Here is a 14,516-nt window from a genome sequence, read left to right on the forward strand (position 1 = left end):
TGGTAATGTAAACTATGAAACATAAGAATGGAAAAATCAAAGAGTAGTTGAAAAAAGGAAAGTACACTAACATATAGTGATTAAAAAAGTATTCCAAGACACAGTGATAAGTAAAAAAAACAAAACAGCAGAATAATATAGCCAGTGAAATTTAATAGCACTCAAACCCATGCTATTTACACAGGGACAGCTTTATATAGATATATAGATATAGATACATACGTAAAAGAAGGTCTGAAAGGATACACATTATATTGATAACACTGGTTACCTCTGGTAGAGCGAGTGAGACGAACTAACAGGCTAGATTCCTTTGCTATCGCTACTGTAATGAAGTACCACAAACACAATGGCTTAAAAAACAAGTGAATTCATTATCTTACAGTTCTAGAGGTCAGAGATTCAAAATCCATCTCATTAGACTAAAGTCAAGGTGCTGGAAGGGCTGATTCCTTCTGGGGGCTCTGGGGGGAGAATCTATTTCCTTGCCTTTTTTTAGCTTCTAGAGGCCACCTGCATTCCTTGACTTGTGGCCCCTTCCTTGAATAAATCCAATCTCTTGCTTCCATCATCACATCTACTATTAACTTTTTCCTCCTGCCTCCCTCCCATAAGGACTCCTGTCATTAGCTTGGGCCCATCTGGACAGCCCAAGACTATCTCCCCATCCCAAGGTTTTCAACCAAGTTCCTTTAGCCACGAAATGAGACTATCCACTGAACCCAGGATCAGAACATGGCCATCTCTGGGGAAGCCATTACTCTGCCTACCACAAAGACTAAAAGGACTTCAGTTTTCTGAACAGGGTTTAAATTGCACAATTAAAATGCATTTATGTATTAATCATATAATTTACATAACTTAAAGACAAGAAAGATAATTTCATTGCTCACTTTTAGAAATGTTTGAGGTAGTTAGAAAAGAAAAAAAATAATCACACGTCCTCTACGTATTTAGTTCTCTTTTTTCTTGCCCCTCCAAACTCCTATTCTTTCCCCTTCTACACTCTTTATTTCCTGGTTCTCCATCTATATTACAAGATTCATAATCACATTTCATATCCTCCCCTTGAAAATATTACCCAATCTAAATGGTGGCACAATTAGGCTAAGTATAACTACATACAGGATAAAGAATATGTCATTAAGGTATTAAAAAATGTCAATTCAGCCCCAACTGAAAGGAAATATGCAGAGAACGAGGGATACAGATATTAAAAGCCCTACCTCTTGGAGATTTCACTATCTAGTGAGAAAGACGGATATGCAAACAAACACAGTATCATATGAGGTGCATCATAGAAGAATGAACAGTGGGCTACAGAAACTTGGCAGAGAGAGAAATTAGTTCTCCATGAAGTGCCAAGTGATGATGGGAAGGAGAAAGGTTAGAGAAAAATTAGTGGAGGAGGGCCCATCTGACCTGGACCCGTCTGTCTCCACATTTTCCACTATGACCTGGATTGTCAGCCCTCAGCTCTGCTGAAGGCTCAAACATCTCTATAACTCTGGTCGATGCGGCATGTCTGCTGATGTTCAACTAACCTACATTCCACATCCTCTCCACTTGGGGTCTCAGAAACTCAGTGTTTTAGAAACGCTTAACTCCAGCAGTCCACACTGCCCCACTGAGTATAGTGGGTGACAGAGGAGCCTGCCAGGGAACTGACTGCCAGATTCCTAATTAAGACTCCCTTATATCCTTGCTGCTGCTGCTGCTGCTAAGTCGCTTCAGTCGTGTCCGACTCTGTGCGACCCCATAGACGGCAGCCCACCAGGCTCCCCTGTCCCTGGGATTCTCCAGGCAAAAACACTGGAGTGGGTTGCCATTTCCTTCTCCAAAGCATGAAATTGAAAAGTGAAAGTAAAGTCGCTCAGTCGTGTCCAACTCTTAGCGACCCCATGGACTGCAGCCTACCAGGCTCCTCCATCCATGGGATTTTCCAGGCAAGAGTACTGGAGTGGGGTGCCATTGCCTTCTCCGTTTATATCCTTAGGCTTCCTTATTTATCTGGATGGTTCAAATGGTAGAAGGGAAAAAAAAAGTTTGGACATCTGCCTTCTTCTACTTCTCTCTGTCTCACTCCTTCTCTTTCCCCATCTTTCCATTATAACTGCCTTCCATACTGGGCAGCAAGGACTTTGGCCAAGCTTTAATAGGCTATAATCTCCTCCAGACTTTCAGAGAAACTGTATCATATGTCTTCTTGTCTTGGTCTTAATATGCTAAAATTTTAGATAACTTCTAAGGCTGGCTTTAAGCCTACTGACCGGCTAAACATATGAAGTACTAGCTCCCTCCTGCCCTGTCTGTGTTGTTAAGTTTCCTGTATCCTTCTGAGGCAACAGGCTGTAAGGCAACATGATTTACTGGATGATGGATGACTCATGCAACCCATTCCAACTACCATCTAACAACATTAACTGTTCAAAAACTGAAATCTACATTTCCCAGACTCCCTTGTAGCCAGGGTTCTGGGTGAGATCTAGGTTCTGCCCATCGAATGCAAGGGTACACACTCTGTTTCACATTGAGCTCTATGGAGAGAGAGGTCAAGTGCAAGGCTGGTAGGAACCATGGCAATGAAAGCATGTTCTGGAGCTGGCAGCTGCTGAAGTAGCTCTCTGATTTGGCAATTTGTTGGTGCTAAATCACCACAAGTGGTAAAGTTCTGAAGCAGGCAGCTAGGCTGGTGGGGAGCTTCCTAACCAAGAAGGGGTACAACTCTCAGCAGCCTAGGGCTTTTGAAATCACTCCTGGAAGCAGATTCACCCTTTGCAACAATTCTTTAAGCTATCTTCACACTTAATGATTTGTCCTTGTAGTAGGTAGACCAGATTTTATTTTTATGCAATTAAGACTCCTGATTAGTATGTGTGTGTGAATGGGAGGAGAAGGTTCAAATGCTTTAATATTGGAAATATTGCCCCCAATCAGGCTAATTTAAGAGCCTAATGGGAGCCCAATATTAGTTGGGTGACTGACACTCCACTCGGGGTAAGGTAATGAATAAAAAAATCTTTCTTCAAACACAGTGTAATTTCATTTTTTTTGGCTTTTTCTTCTACCTGCCTCTATTCAAATTTTACAGACTTTGTACTTAAAGTCTCCATGCAAGGCCTCCTCACTTTATTACCCTTAGCCTATTTTGGGGGGTTTTGGGAGACGAAGGGGTTGGGGAACAATTCTAAGGGAATGGTTTATAAGACCTTTATTAGAGAGAGGTAGAGAGTCTTTCAGGGCTCTCCAATCTAGCCTTTACAGGAGACTCCATTTAGCTTCTTGTTTCTCAGAACGTTGTGATAAAATGCTAAAGTGACTGGTATCCACAAACTTCCACCACTCAAAGTTGGAACTCACCTTAGAGGTTATTCATGTCAAGCCCCCGTTTTGTTGATAAATATACCTATGTCCAAGACAATAGAACCAATAAGCGGAAGAGCCCAGAAGAAAACTCATATTTGCAGACACTGTTATTTTTACCACACCAGCTAAAGACCTGGATGAATGAATTTAAGAAAATAGTTCTAGTCAGTGGATTGAACTCTCTAGATGTCCATCCAGTCCACTTTACTCTGTTATAGATCCCACCTGATCCCTGTAAGCACTTGATTTTGTGAGTCCATTTAGAAGATTCTGACATAAAATATTTTAGTGAACAAAAACTCCTTTGGTAAATCAAATTACTTCTTCTCTATATTTAAATTTTGTTGTTTGATATAGATTCCACCTAGGAATGGGGCTTAGAACAAAGCAGAAATGGTGTAAAATATTTTAACATAATCTTGTATTTTTATCTATTACCAGCTTATAATTTAAAATGTACTGCATTTGCTCTTATGGATAGATCATTGCAAGAGCTCTCCAGAACTAAGAAGCTTTTCTTACTGAACCAGGCAGGTAATGCCCTCAACTGGTAAAATTCGCCTTGTCTTCCATCTGGAACAGCATCACCAGTTTTGTCATCCCCAAAGGCACCATTCTGACACATCTCATTAATTTTTACAGGGTCCTGACCTATAAGAATAAATGGTCTATGCTTCAATGTCTAAGTATGCACATAAAGAGAATAGAGTTTAACTTAAGTGCTATATATGTAATCTTGGGTCTAAGAAAAAAAAATATGCTGAAAAGATATAAATTTCTTGAGGAGATTATTTATTAAGCTTCCAAGAAAATACAGTGTAGCATAAAACACTCCAAATCTATTCAGAAGAAAAGTATAAAACACCACCAAGCATTATTGATACTTTAAGCATAATGTCATTATTCTAGCCCCTTCATGCTAGTGTATTCTTAGTTTATTTTAACTATACCTATCTGTGGATGGAAACCTAAAAAAAAGCACTTAAATAGTTCACAATCCTCTTCCCAGCGAGAACATTAAATCCTAGAATATTCCAAAAGTCAGAATGAAATAAAGTTGGTTCTGTGGCCATAATTAAATAACTGTTCATGAAAGAAAAGTATAACCAAACCACAATGACTCATATTAAAAACAGATACCAAAATTGAAAAAGAAAATACATATATATTCACAAATCAGAACCTTGCTGCAAAATATTAAGCATTTTTTCCAAATAATCTCTTTTCACAAACTGTAACAATTAAGCAAAGCAATCCACACTGCAATACCTATACTCTTCTAGAATTTTCATTCTGGAAGTGAGTCAAGAGAAAAGTGAAATAATAAAAGTTAAAATTTATTGAGTTTTTGCTAAATGCTAAGTGCTTTATATGAGTTATCTAATTTCATCCTCATAAGAACTATTATCATAACCATTTTGCTGATGATGGCAAAAAGGCTTGGGATATTTAAGTGAACCCTCCAAGTCTATGCAGATAATAAACTATGAATCCAGTCTTTCTTCTCCAGAGCCCAGGCTCAGAAACACTATCCTTGACTGCCACCACTGGGACAAGCTTCATTCTATAGGATTCTTCCAGAACAATAGCTATTTTAAGAAACATTCTGGTTTGAGGATTATAAGATTTATCAGAAAAGATCTAACAAAGTTTGAGTATTTTTGTATAGAAAAGCTTCCATTGGGCATAAAAATTCTTACAATTTGCTTTCACTGAAGATGGCACATAATATGAGGCCTCCAGGAATAGAGGTTAGAAGAACTACAGGAAGGTGAAACGTTGTTCATATACCCAAAATACTATTTATTAACCTCCAGGAAAACAAAGCTAGAAAGACAAAGCAGAATTTTTTCCCTTCTAAAATTGTATTTAAGTGATCCATTTCTATATTTTACTTTAAAATAATGGACAAATAATCATCAGCAAACATAGACTGTATTTCATTCTAGCTAGACATGCCCTCGGGTGGGTAAAATTGACATAAAACAGGACAAAAGTCACAAAAGCATGTTGAATTATAAAACAACTACCTCTATATCAACTGGTAAGTCAGTAGAATAAATATCTAATCACAATAGTCTTCTTTGGTTTCCAAAGATAGGAATCTAGAAGTGAAGTAAATGAAGAAGTGGTGGTAAGAATTAGACAATAGCCTTGTCAGAGCCACCAGCCCTTCATCAGGCTTCATAAAGTTCATGACATTGCCAGCCTGAAACCTGCCCCAGTGCAAGAAACTGGTCTGACCAGAAAATAACTGGGAGACTAGTTAGATCAGAATCCTTTCCTGAAATTCTCCTGATGATTCCTATTGCAGACATTCCCACCATAAAAATGGATAAAACAAAGTAAAAATCAAGTCTCTAATTCAATTTTGCTTCAAATGATAATTAATTCACAAGATTAGTCTGTCAGTTGAGTAAGTGTCCACTGTAATAAGTAGTAGCTTGGTGTCAGAAAGGAAAGGATATAGACTGCAGAATAAAAGCCGGGTTCAAATCCTGCCGTGACTACTAGGTAAATGTTTATTTATTTAAGTAATAAACTATCTGGGTTTCAGTTTGTATACCTGCAAAACAGTAAGAATGTCACAGTCTGTGAAAGATTAAATGAGAAAATGTGTGTAAAAAAATGGAATACAGTCCAGGGGACACATTAGACTCCTCTATAAACACAAGCTCATATTACTCATTGGTATCTAGTGTGCAGCACGATACTAGCAGTGTGGAGGAGCTAATACATGAACAAGATGTGGTTCTTGCCCTTAAAGAGCTTACCAGGTAGATTAAGAAACAAACCAGATACGAGAAAACAACTATTGATAAGCAGAGTAGAGTTTGTAATGGGACCAGATGGTTGTGGGGTAGAAGAGTTAAAGAAGACTGACGATGGGTGAATATGCTGACTGGGCCCAGAAGGCTGAGGAAGCATAAGGATGTGAGAACTTAGTACTTGGCTTTCATCTTCAAAACAAAAGACTCAATAAATAAAGGAACAGTGTTTGACACAAAGGAATTCTACACATGATGTTCTGAACTTTTGCTGTTCAAAGTACGGTTCACAGACCAACTGCACCGCACTTCAGAGTTTGCTAGATATGTAGAATCTGGGATCCCACCCTGGACCTACTAAACCAAAATCTGTATTTTACTATGATCCTGGGGGTGATTTGTCTTTACATTAAAGTTTAAGAAACACAGTTGTAAATCACAAGTAGATCTCCAAAACAATGAGAGATGTTTTATGTTTTATACTTAGGAAAGCACCAGCTTTAAGCTGCTTTTGAGATGATAAAAGTGAAAAGTGTTAGTCACTCAGTTGTGTCTGACTCTTTCAATCCCTTTGAGATGATAAATATTCTGGAACGTCCTCATTTATGGAGATGTAATATTTGCTCCTCAGGACTGTTAGGAGGATTAAAATAAACATATGTAAAACCTATGCTTTCTAATCCCCAAAGGGAAAAACTGTTTTTGTTTTTGTTTTTGTTTTCATCTCTGTATCCTTTACCGTTAGTGTAATTGTTCTATACATATTCCATATTCAATAACATTGTGTTAAATAAATGAATTAATGGGTCAGTCAAGAGGCTTTCAGACACTGTCAAGTACACTTGGAAATGAATAACTGTGGGACCATGGGTGAGACCTGTAGACTAAGCTAAGCTGAAACAGGGAAGCACTTTTCAGATTAAAATGTACACACTCATTTAGTCACAAGATGTTCCACCGTTAAAGAATTAAGAAAGGTAATACAATGGTGAAACTTAAGTTAAAAACGTATTTTGTCATAGCAAATTACATTTATCACTCATAATGACCTCAGTAACCTTATGTTAGTTTAATACCAAGTGTTCTGTGGCGATTCTGTTATTAGTTATAACACCAGTTTTCTCTTGACAGCTCAAACTATGTAATAAGTTAATGAGTTCATCTAAAGATTCAAGCCCATAGCTCAAAGCCTCTTTCTTCCATACCCTCAAGAAGCATACAGTCAAGTGAGGTTAGAGACATATGCAATTAACAATTAGAATAAAGAAAAGGTCTCAATGTAAGTTGTTCTAGAATGACAGGGGCAGTAACAAAGGAACTGCCCACTGCCTGACTGCTGAAGGGTTTCAGAGAGAAGGGACTGAGCTAAGACCTGAAGGATAAGCAGTGTGATGGGGGACTAATGGAGGCAGGGTACCACATGGAAGAGGAGAGAAAGGAGCCAGTTCAGGGAACCACCAAGTAGCTCAATATTTCTGAATTATAAAAAGAGACCGTAGCAGGAATAAAACAAAACAAGACTGGGACAACATCATGATGGCTTTTCATGCCACACACAAATTTTACTTTTGAGTCATTAAAAGAATTTGAGTAGGAAATCAATATGCTCATACTTTCATTTGGGATTAGCCAATTTGGCAGAAGTGAGTCTGATGGATTGGGAGAGAGTAGTCAGGGGAACATGAAATGCGACTAGAGATTGGCGGGTAAGTATAGAAATTAACACATTAGTTGATATGGTAGCTTGAACTGAGGCCATGATAGAATGGAGAAGAGAATGAAACAAATATGAAGAGGAATAATTAATTGAATTTGTAAACTGACTAAAACCGATGGTTTTCTAACGTCAAGAAAACTGAATTCATTTTCTGTTTTAGCATGTATACTTAACGTCCTATAAGAAACAAATTTTGTAATATAAGATAAAACTGGCAAGTGTAAACTTAGGCATAAGGTTGTACAGTGATGCCATCCACTAAATAAGGAATACAGGGTGAGAAATGATATTGAATGTTAGGGTTTTGATGCAGTGATTTTCAGAATTGGCTATCCACTGGATCAACATTGAGAGTTTTTCCAAAAACAGTGATCCTGTCTTCACATTCAAAACCTATTTGTCTAGAGTGGGAAAATACCATCCTAGTACAATACGCCTCTTGTTGATTCTCAACCCCGGCTGCACATTAGAACTTCCGTAAGTCTCATTTCTCAGAGGCTCTGATAAATTTATCTGAGGCCCTGACATGAGGTGTTTTTAAAAGCTCTCAGGTGATTCTTTTTTAACATGAGTCCAGAGTTGAACATTGTCAATTCTCCAAAGAAGAGATGTCCTATATTTTCCCCACTTAAAAAAAAAAAAAAAAAAAACCTTCCACTAAATCCACCCTTAACTATAACCATGTCTTTTATCTAACTTAGACTATGGAAGTCTGCTATAGTCTCCATCATCTTTTCTCTTCTTCTTCCTCTCTTCTATCCCTTGGGTTTTGATCAAGAAATGTCTATCATCTCAGTCTCCCCACCATCCTCATTCGGCTACTGAAGATAAAGATGAGAAAACCAACTCCCCTTCTCTAGAGGACCTTCTCTTTCATATCTCATCCATGTGAACTCTCTCTCACCTTGAAAATAAAAATGAAAAACCACCTCCCTCAAAGTTTGTTAACTCCTGAGAGAGAGTTAACATTATTTTCCTTCCCTTAAAAGCCAAACTTCTTTAATGATAAGGTCTCCTTAAGATCAGGACTGGTATAGGAATTCCTGACTATCTCCAATAACTAGAAAAGTGGGAAAATCTGAAGAGAAATACTCTGCTCCAGAAACTGCTCAGGTGCCAGAATAAGATCCTCTATTTTGTACCAAGCAGAATCAGAGGGGGAAATCCACCTTTTTTTTTTTTTTTTTTTTGTATAAAAGGAAAGACTTTTGTATATTACATAAGGACAAAGAATTGGTCCGAAAAGTATATACATTCTTGTAGTATAAAACTATAAAAGATAGGAAAGCAAGTTCCAGGCGTTTTCACACTACTCATAACTGTATTATTTGGTACAACTTGCTGCAATAGCTCTGGTGCAAAATCCATATAGTCCTAACAACACTGTAGGTCAACTATACTTTAATAAAACTTTAAAATATGTAGTCTGTGCTTATAAATTTGGTTCAACAATAGCTATGCACAACTGAAAGAGTAAATAAGAACTGAATTACTAGCAACTGTATAAAATGACTTTAGAATGAATTTACTAATAATGAAAGTAATTACATAACATATTGTCCTCAGTAGTTTCTGGGGACAATAAAAATGACACACTTATAAACAGCCAAATAGGTAAAAATGACAGTCATATTGGTTAAAGTAAATAAGAGTAACTCCAAGGATTAAAGATCTCACAAAAATGTCCACTCATCTCTCTTGAAAGAGGTAGCCGTGTCTCTCCTTTACTAGCCTTGAATGCTAAATCAATTGACTTAAATGAAGAGAGATACAAGATTGGGAATGTTATAGTGACATACTCTGCCCTACCTCACGCTGGCACCTAGGGGGATTTCAAGATCTTACTCTCTTTTCCACCACCACTGTTACCGTCATTCTCAACACATGTATAGGCAATTTCATTTTTAGCAAGTAGAGCTTAAATGTGTATCCAAGAGTATGGAGGAGCAAGTAAATCTCTGAGTGGAGAATGAAGAGAATAATACTAACTCTATCTTTTATCTCTCTGTGGAAAAGCCAAGAGGAAGATATAAGAAGAATAAGGAGAATGGCTTAGTTGGCTCTATGTTACTCTGAGGGAAGAATTCCTTGAGGCTCCTGCATGGTCTAATCCAGGTTACCAGGATAAAGAAGCAGATAGATTTGGCTAAGCAGCAAGATTTGAGCATTTTCCTGGAGCAGATCTGAATATACTACCTTGAAATCAAATGATTACAATGATTTATTTTCAAGGTATATATATATAAGGCCTTGTACATCTAAGTTCTCAAGTAACAATTACCATGACCTCCTGAAGGCCACAACTGAACACACACAGACCTGAAGGCCAACACAATTCTTTGCTTATTAACTGCTCAATCAATAATCATTTGCTAAAATGAAATTTTCTGGCCTTAGTTTGCTTGGTATGCCATGATTAGTAAAGCCTGTTTTTAAAATTTGTGAAAATAAATGAAAATACCCTTTGAAAAACTGAATACTGTATAAATGCAAGACTCCCCTACTATGAACCAGAATATAATACTATAACAGTCCTACTGTATGTACATCCCACCAGGCAGTATGCTTGTCAATTCACCAAGCTTCATTAAGAATCTAACAGATGGGCAATGTAAAAAATTGACATTGAAAGATCTTGGTCTTTGCCCTTTGGCATCCTGCCCTCAGGCCCATGGTATGGCCCTGATATCCATCTCTCCAAGAGACTACAGGAAATGCTTGTGTGGTCAAACTGGTTCTGCCATTGGTCTCATTCCAACCAAAGCTCATTAGTTTGACTTTTCCCTTTAGATTTGTGGGTTAGAGTTTTATTTGTTGCATAATAGAAGGCACTAGCAGCTTGTATTTTTCTCTACCCCTTGGCAATGAATCAGCAACATATCCATTACATTTTCTTTATTAAGTGGTAGTTCACTCTATGTCCTTAGACTTAGCTGTCATTCTAAGCATTAATTTCTCTAATTATAACAACACACTAGCTATGATAAAATGAAAATGAACTAATGTTCTAGCTTCAACTCTAAAAATCTAGACTTGTACTATCCAATATGGTACCTTCTAGACAAATGGCTGTTGAGTACTTGAAATATGACCAGTCTGAATATGATATGTGCTATAAGTGCAAAATGCACACCAGATTTCAAAAGTTTTAGTACAAAAGGAGAATCTTTTGAATCTCAGTAATTTTTAAAGTGATTATGTGCTGAAATGCTAATATTTTTATTATACTGAGTAAAATAAAACATAATCTGAAAATCAATGCCAACTGTTACCTTTCATTTTTTAGTGTGATAACTAGAAAATTTTAAATTATATTGGTGGCTTACTTCCACTGGACAGCTTTGATCTAGATGCTCAAAGAAACTTTCTAGAGATTTCCATTCCCAATGATTCTGAATGGTCTTGTTAATTTAATTAATTTGAATTCACTCTTTCTTACAGGCTTGTTTAAAAGTGTTTATTATCTTACTCTACAGTTGACAAGAATATAAAAGGTAAATTAAATAAAACTAACTAATGATCATTAATTATGTTTAAATGGTACTGACCTTGACCTTCCAAGAGCTTGGGAAGTCCTTTAAACACCTGCATTAGTAGCTTTGTGTCACGCCAAGTGATACCAAGTGCTGAACCATGAATATTCTAATGCTGTTCTTGCCTATAGGTGACTTCCTTGACCTATAGCTCCACTGACCACAATAAACAGAAGTGACACATAACCGCCCATGCACTGATATATGTGTTGTGCAAATGTCACAGCCCTTTTTTCTCCTCAAAACATTTTGAAATAAAAGAAATCAGAAAAGTAGATTTGTTCCTAGTACTTGTGATTTATTCTCAAACTCAGCTTTCAATATGTATGTACTGTAATGTATGCATGATGTAAGACCACCTCTTCAGATATCAGAGGTACTTTAAAAATGAATGACCACTGTACTTGTGGCCTATAAATTTTTCTTAAAGAAACTAAGATATATAATAAGAGATGAAAAAGTCTAACATAAAAAAAAAAAAAATACTATCACTGTGTCACTAGTTTCACCACTGAATAGAAAAGCAAGAATCATAAGAAAACAGCTCAACCATGAGAAAATAGCAACATCCTTCTGATCTGGAAGCAATATCTTCCATATTATATCAAGGGCTTTATTAAATATTGTTACTGAAACACAACATGTGCCCGACGCACAGTGAGGTCAGTCAGTTCAGTCACTCAGTCATGTCTGACTCTTTGCGACCCCATGAGCTGCAGTACGCCAGGCCTCCCTGTCCATCACCAACTCCCGGAGTCCACCCAAACCCATGTCCATTCAGTCTGTGATGCCATCCAACCTCATCCTCTGTCGTCCCCATCTCCTCCTGCCCATAATCCCTCCCAGCATCAGGGTCTTTTCCAATGAGTCAGCTCTTTGCATCAGGTGGCCAAAGTATTGGAATTTCAGCTTCAACATTAGTCCTACCAATGAACACCCAGGACTGATCTCCTTTAGAATAGACTGGTTGGCTCTCCTTGCAGTCCAAGGGACTCTCAAGAGTCTTCTCCAACACCACAGTTCAAAAGCATCAATTCTTCGGCGCTCAGCTTTCTTTACAGTCCAACTCTCACATCCCAATACCAAAATGTGGGAGTGTGGAACAACAAAGGTTTACTGGGGGCCATGCAAAGAGGTGGGTGGCTCAGGCCTTTAAAAACCCCAAACTCCCTGAAAGCTTTCAGCAAAGCTCTTTTATAGGAAAGGTGAGGCAGAGGTACAGGTAGTTGTTGCAACTTTTTAGTGTCAGATCCTTTGTTCTTGAGGTCAGGTCTCAGGCTCCTGTAAACTCCACCAAATGTTATTGTCTGTTCTGACAAGAAAGGGCCAGGTCCCAACACTCACCTGTTACCCTCTGAGGTCCAGTCCCAGCTAAGGGGAAGCAGATCTCAGGTGGTGGAACTCTGAGGCCCAGGTCCCCAGATTCTTCCAGCTAATGGCAGTGGCCATCTGCCTGGGTCACAATGTGTGGGAGCTGGTCCCAAGGGAGCCTGAGGAGCCTGAGGGCCAGTAGGTCCCTGAGTGAGCCAAGTGCCCAGGACCCTACTGGCCCTCAGGCTCCTCAGGCTCCCCCCTACTGGCCCTCAGGCTCCTCAGGCTCCCTTGGGACCAGCTCCCACACATTGTGACCCAGGCAGATGGCCACTGCCATTAGATCACAGAGGGAGAGATATGGAAGAAGTTCACCTCCACCTCAAGCCCTTGGCCCAGCAGCCTTGGCGAGAGTTCTGAAACCCTGCAGGACACAGCCCCCAGTCTGTTCTCTGGGCCCCCCAACTCACCCACTGGTCCAAGCCCAGGTGAGCTGGTGGGCCCCTGGGAGAAGGCCAGGATCCACCCCTTACCTCACTCTCCACCTGAGGACCACCACGCTGATGACTTTGAATGGGCTAACTAACACTTGCTCATTGACAGTTGTTTGCTTGGGGGAGGGGCCCACTGCAGCACCACCCAATGGCTGTGTAGGACCACTAACCAGTCCCATCACTTCATGGCAAACAGATGGGGAAACAATGGAAACAGAGACTGACTATTTTGGGGGGCTCCAAAATCACTGCAGATGTTGACTGTAGCCATGAAATTAATAAATGCTTGCTTTTTGGAAGAAAAGTTATGACCAATGTAGACAGCATATTAAAGAGCAGAGACATTACTTTGCCAACAAAGGTCCATCTAGCCAAGGCTATGGTTTTTCCATTAGTCATGTATGGGTGTGAGAGTTGGACTATAAAGAAAACTGAGGACTGAAGAATTGATGCTTTTAAACTGTGGTGTTGGAGAAGACTCTTGAGAGTCCCTTGGACTGCAAGGAGATCAAACCAGTCCATCCTAAAGGAAATCAATCCTGAATATTCATTGGAAGGACCGATGCTGAAGCTAAAACTCCAATACTTTGGCCACCTGATGCGAAGAACTGACTCTTTTGAAAAGACCCTGATGCTGGGATAGATTGAAGGCAGGAGGAGAAGCAGACAGAGGATGAGATGGTTGGATGGCATCACCAACTCGATAGACATGAGTTTGAGTAAGCTCCAGGAGTTGGTGGTGGACAGGGAAGCCTGGTGTGCTACAGTCCATGGGGTCGCAAAGAGTCCAATACAACTGAGTGATTGAACTAAACTGAACTGACAGTTGCTCACTTGGGGGAGGGGCTGCAGCACTAACCAATGGCTGAGCAGGATCATTAGTGGTCTCAGTAAACATTGCCTAGTAACAGCAGTAAGGAGTAATGCTGAGCACCAACAGCTGTGTACTAAGGGCTGCCCAAGGCTCAGTTCTATTATAGTATGACTGAGTCCAAAGGAAGTACAGGTCTAAGATGAGCCATTGGTGTAAGGAAATAGAAGGCTGTGGAATAACAGAGCATGAGAGAGAGAAAGAGAGAGGAAGCTGATAAAAAAAAAAAAAAAAAATAGGTGCAGTAGGAAAACTGTTCTGTGTAATTTTTCTACCCTTCACTAAGGAAGTGTACTCTATAGCTGTGATAGGATGCTCAAAAAGAAGAAACTTACTTTTCTTCACTACTTAATCTTTAAAGATACCCAGATTTTAAAAAAAAACAAAGAAGGAAATGAAGAGATAACTAAATATGGCTCAACATTTATGTACAGAAGCATTTAGTATTATTCTTAG

The 14,516-nt window shown here is 38.9% G+C and overlaps 1 long non-coding RNA gene across 1 annotated transcript in view; it reads right to left on the reverse strand.

Moving 5' to 3' along the window:
- Positions 1-12,904, reverse strand: part of LOC139176366 (uncharacterized) — a 156,265-nt gene extending 143,361 nt beyond the window's left edge. Inside the window, exon 1 of the long non-coding RNA XR_011560781.1 lies at positions 12,729-12,904. This is a non-coding gene — a long non-coding RNA (uncharacterized lncRNA). The remainder of the gene's footprint in view (positions 1-12,728) is intronic.
- Positions 12,905-14,516: the final 1,612 nt, after the last annotated feature.

Source organism: Bos indicus, chromosome 2 (genome assembly GCF_029378745.1).
Source record: "Bos indicus isolate NIAB-ARS_2022 breed Sahiwal x Tharparkar chromosome 2, NIAB-ARS_B.indTharparkar_mat_pri_1.0, whole genome shotgun sequence".
Classification (NCBI taxonomy): Eukaryota; Metazoa; Chordata; class Mammalia; order Artiodactyla; family Bovidae; genus Bos; species Bos indicus.